Source organism: Labrus mixtus, chromosome 8 (assembly GCF_963584025.1).
Source record: "Labrus mixtus chromosome 8, fLabMix1.1, whole genome shotgun sequence".
In the NCBI taxonomy this organism is placed as follows: Eukaryota; Metazoa; Chordata; class Actinopteri; order Labriformes; family Labridae; genus Labrus; species Labrus mixtus.
The window spans coordinates 10,078,898-10,084,897 of record NC_083619.1 but is presented as its reverse complement, the minus strand read 5'-3'; positions in this window follow the sequence as shown (position 1 = coordinate 10,084,897).

Here is a 6,000-nt window from a genome sequence, read left to right as displayed (position 1 = left end):
CTCTGGTTTACACAGTGAGGGTTCCCTCTCTGTCATACTTTCCACTGCCTTTCTAAATAAATGAGTCTAACGATGCAGAGTGACTGCTCTAGATGCTCTTGTTGAAATAGATTACCCTGTAGAATATTAAACAAGGCAAAGTGTCATGCGTGAGGCAGACTCACAGGCGCGCATGCAGCTGCTGACGTGGGCTCACAGTGTGACTTTTCCTCCATGCCAGCATCTTTTCTCTGCAGCTTCGTTTAAGAACACATATTGCGAGGATTTATGTCTGAAGGATTTATATTAATTGTACAGCTATTCTTGGGCTCCACCTTCACCTGAATAAACCCTCAACAAAAAGAACATTTCAGGTATGACTAAGGTCTCGGTCTAATTCATAGACTGTATATCAGAAGTGGACGTGGTCACTGTGATATAGACTGTAGAAAACATGGACGCGGTCTAAGTGATGTCCCCCTTTGGATTCTGATGCCTAGTGTTGAGGCCCAACGATGGGGGTCATCATGTTGGAAATGCTTTTTCAACCACATTGTTTTGGTCAACCAAGTGAGAGGCAAAGAGGTGGAGCTGAGGCGAGTCATGAGCCTCCTGTCAAACAGCCACAACATGCCTGCTTACAGTCAGATTAGTAACACCTGTAAATACATGTCTTACATTTTCATTCATAAAAGACAAACCCGAGTAAGTGAAATGTTAACTTGGGGGAAATAAGGCTCTGTGTCCACTAAAAAAATGTTTGCGCTGGCAGTGCCTATTTTCCAAACGGCGGTGGTAAGTCTTTCTCAGTCGAAAAGAGATTTTAACTTTTGGAACTCTGCCATTGTCGTCAATTTCACTTCTCCCTCAGAGAACAATTAAAATCATGAAGGACTCCAGATATAAACTTTTTCAACTACACTGGCAGAAGAGAAACTAATCCTCACCTTGCACTGGAAGACGATATAATGCACCCGGACTTGTTTATGACAATTTCCAGGTCTAGAGACACATTAGCTCAACATTGTTTTTGCATTTTCTTTGAGACATTTCCTGAATAAAAAGCATACAGAGCAATTTAAAACAGACGTAATGGCCACTATAGGGAAAGCGGTATTTTGCAGGTCACTTTTGTTATCTGTGGAAACAGTAAGGAGCACTGTGACATTGAGGTTGTAGGCGCAAAAAAAAAACACCATTAGTGTTATGCATAGTAAGAAGTGTAGTCGTTATAGTTGAGTATCTTTATTTTTCTTTGCAACCAGTGAAGTTTCCCCCTTTTGGCAGATAGAACAAAACAGGTTTAATATGTATTAAAGTCTGTAAACAGTTATTTGCATGTAAATGCAGAAGGTGGAATGCGTCCAGGAACCCATCGGCTGTCATCAAAGAACAATTAAGCTGTTCAACTATCTGTATGTTAGTGCAGCAACAAATCATAGACATGGAAAATGTCGGAAAGACTTTAATCAATGACCAGAGGAAGAAAGAGGAAGTATTGATATCTGATGTCATTCGTCTGGATAGGCAGTAGGAACAGGCTATATCAGAAGCTTTCAAATATTTTCCAACCACCACAGAGGCTTAACTGACATATTGTTGTATACAGTTGATCCCCATTTAAAATGACTTCCGGATGTAATTAACTCTATGAACGACTTAATGTTGAGGTCATTCCATCTATTATTTTTCTATTCACTTGATTTAATCACCACTTCCCTTTTCAATAATAACTTAAAAAAGATGAATGGAACTCTTTCCCTTAAAACACTCACAGCATTGTCCTTTTCAAAGTGAAGGGGAAAACGGTCATTTTTCAGATTTACTCACTTTTTCGAGCAGTGAAAGCTTCAACTTCTTATAAATCTAAATGTTAAGAGCACTCGTTCATTCTTTCTATCTGAAACACAGTTTTTCAAGCATATGTGTAAGATAACTTTTGAGTCAATCAATGAGCACTCTGCCTACACCATCAAATCCAAGCAGCATGCCTCCATCACTGAGTCCATTAATGGATGGAGCCATGGTTGCAGAGGCTGCAGGAGAGTTTCCTGTGTCACACTGGGCTCATCTGAGCGCTTATAACACTGTGTCCTCAGAGGAGAGGCTGCCAGATGGATAGTGGAGGAAACAAAGAGTACAGACGGTTCCTAACTCTTAAGTGTCTTTTAAGGTCTGTTTTAACAGACGTTGGACTATTTCCCTCTGGTTTCGGGTTTGACCTGTTCTTTCTGTAAAGTTTCTTGAGATGACATTTGTTATATACAGTAGGTGCCATACATATAAAGATTGATTGATTGATTGATTGAAGGGTGTGTGTATGTAAAAATCAACAGGTATGTTGGGAAAAAAAAGATGCTAAAGGACCAATATGTAAGATACTGTACTGAATGAAATCATAAAATTACCACAAAAAAACCTTGCTTTGTTGAAGTGCTGGGTTCTCTGACAACAATGCAGCAGACAGTATGTACTTCTTCTACGTTTAGATTCTTGTCCGGATTGTATTTGTTTTGACCAGACAAGGTAGGCAGTTTAAAGGTAGGCCTTTAAGTTTAGCGTTAAGTAGAGCTGACAACGTTGGCCTGACGTCAAAATCTGACCATGAGTTGATGTCAGATTCCGTCATTGGGCTGACATGAAAATTGGACTTTGCTGTCAGAATGAAACTGATAATAATGAAAATAAAGATCCTCAATGACATATAATTAGCCTTATTGTGCGTTCACTCCCACAAACCGAAGCTAAGGTTTATTTTTACTATTAACTACGGGTCTATTCTTTAAAATCTCCGAAGCACCACTTAATGTGGGAGTCAGGCCAGAATTCAATGTTAAATTCACAAATCATTCATTGACTTGCTTTTATGTGATGTCGTCTTCTTAATGTCTTTTCTTACTGGTTTTACTATTTTTTTATCTTCTTTTACTTCTTACTGTTCTTTTATTTATGCTCTTATCTCGTATTTATGTTCATATCTTAATCTCCTCTTATGTTTTAACTTGATAATTTCTTATCTTACTTACTTTGCTATTTATATTTCATATTTATATTTACTTTTTATTTTTATTAATATTATAGTTTTGGGTTTTTTGATCCTTTAACCACTTGTTTCTATTTCTTTTACTGCTCTTACCTTCTTATTGCTGTTATCTTTTTTTTCAGCTCTTTTAGTTTCTTACATATTTTTAAATCTTTGGTCCTCTTGGTCTCAGCTCGTGTTGTTGGGTTCTTGTGTTGCCTGGGTTCTTATCATGGTTCTTGTGTTGCCTGGGTTCTTATCATGGTTCTTGTGATGGTCGGGTTATATATGTCTGTTGGGTATCGTGCACTTTGGGTTCTTTTCTGTTGAATTGTATTTAATTATTTTTAGTATTTTGCATTTGTTATGTTCTTGCTGTTGTTAATGTTCTTCTGTGTTTGGTTTAGTTTGCTTTGTTCTTGTTTGTCAAAGCACTTTGTAAACCTGTGTTTTTAAAAGGTGCTATATAAATAAAGTTATTATCATTATTATTATTATTATGTCAACCCATACAACTATCACAGCTGTCCTGACTTCTAAAAAACAAACAAACAAGATTTCATCTTGACAGCATAAAAATCAATATTAGATAATGAATTGTAAATGTGTGTCGCGCTGACGGACAGCTGCTGTGGCGCTACACAATATGTTTTGCATTATTTCAATTCATGACAGGTGTTCAGATTATACATTTCAAATAAAGCCTGCATCTGTTATTAGAACTGAAAACATTGTATGGCCCTGAACAGGAGCAATCAATATGTCCTCCCTTGACCTTAAATTCATAGGCATACTGTAAAAAAAATAAACTGCAGCTGGCATGCATCTGCTGTCTCTCCTCCTCAACAGCTCCAAACTGTGTAATCCAGACTTAAATTGATCTCCTCTTTTGCAGGGATGTTAGACTTTCTGTCAGTGCTGCTGAGCAGCAGTGACTTTCTGTTGTAGTACTCTCCAAACTTTGAGATATGCTGTTTATAGATTCAGGCACAGTTTACAGTAGAGCATGTAGCACGAGTGCCAGTAATACTGCTTACTTCAATACTGGGGAAAGCTACTTCAGGACACCCTTCAGACAGATTTGTCATAGATGACTCATTAATAACAGATGAAATTCAGTTTACTTAGCTGGTGTGTTTCTGCTCTTTCAGATGCTCCTGGTTGTGTCGTAGCAGCACTAAATGTATCATAGAGAATAATCTGCATGCAGGAAATAAAAGAACGGAAACTATTTCCATTTAGGGTGTATACAAAGAGAGAATCAGAAGTATAAAGCTACTTTTCCACCTAAAGTAGTAGACTTTTAGTCCCAGGAGCTTCTTTTATGGATCTTCTTAAAGGTTTCTCTTCCCCTTTGTTACCTGAATTTCTACAGAAGTCTAGATATTGGAAAACACGGGGCTTAATTTGTACGCTGCTGTTTAAAAAAGACAAACATTATTAGAGGAAGAATGTGCAAAATTGTACACATAAATATAGCAGAAATCAAATATATCCTATGTAAATGTCTCTCTGAGTCATGAATGTCTAATGAGAAGCGTGAGCTGTATTGTTTTTAGGTCGTGTTTACATCATGTTTACATGGACGGGATGTCTGACTCCTCTTCTTGCGTATAAAGCTGTTTCAGTCAAGGACTAGAGAAAAAAAAGAATGGCAGAGCCTACTCACTGCTTATTTGGATGTCAAGTGTCTTTAGATCACTCTAACATTAGCCTGCTAACAGAAGCACTCTCCCAGTCTTCTGACTACTCAAACTGCTTTTGATCCAACGCTGACTAAGCATCTTGGGGTTAAATGTCTTGGCCAAGGACACATCAGACATGTAGCTGCAGGAGCTGGGGATTGAACCCCCAACCTTCTTCTTAAGAGATGACTGACTCTACCACTGAGCCACAGCCGCCAGCTGTGATGATGTAGCCAGTTTAGCTCCACAAAAAAATTGGCAGACTTGTGTATTGTTATAGATATATAACATATAGATGGGGCGGCAGTAGCTCAGTCTGTAGGGACTTGGGTTGGGAACGGGAGGGTCGCCTGTTCAAGTCCCGGTGCGGACCAAACATGGAAGTTGGTCTGGTAGCTGGAGAGGTGCCAGATCACTTCCTGAGCACTGCCGAGGTGCCCTTGAGCAAGGCACCGAACCCCCTCCCCACCATCAGCTCAGGAGCGCCCGCTGTGGGCCACCCCGTCACTCTGACATCTCTCCATTAGTGCATGTCCATAGGATCCTGTTTCTGCATGTGTGTGTATATTTCAGCCTATGTTTGTGTTCATGACTTACAGCGTGTAAAAACAGAAATTTCCCCTTGCAGGAATCAATAAAGTAAATCTATCTAATCTAATCTATAGATCAGCCTTCACAGACAACCTCAATCATTCTGTTGCAATTTCTCTCATCAATGATCTGTTAGACTTCAGTTATTTTAGTAGATACTCCGAGACCTGTTCCATCCACATCTTCACACTTTAATTTGTTGTTGCTGTGAGTAGCTTCTTTTTGTGTCATTGTGTAATGTGCATTTAAATGATGGGCAGCATTATGAGCACACTCCAAAATCAAGTGGGTTCATTATGCAAACTCATTGTTTTGAGATCACTAATTTGTCATTCAGTAGTCATTTTCCAATGTGAATGGCCTCCATTAAAAACCTGCTCAGAATAAGTATGGAGTCTAGTTGTTGCACTTCATCTTCCACTAGGAGGAGCTCCTGTTCCATGAGTGACAGACCCTCCTCTATAGGGACGTAGAATACTGTATACCTGCTGAAGCCTGCAGAAGGTTGCGTCATTATGTAATATTTCCTGTGTCCTCGTGCCAGATAAATCTCAGTTTGTGTGGCAGCCTGCTCACTCTCCTTGCTCGGTGTCACCACCCGTCGCAGGGATGAGGAGGATTGGAGGGTTCGGAGGGGGCAGACAGTCACAACCCCTCTTCATCATCACAACTACCTTTAAATTTGGCTGTGCAGTCGTTTCTGCTACACACAAGTTTCTGCAG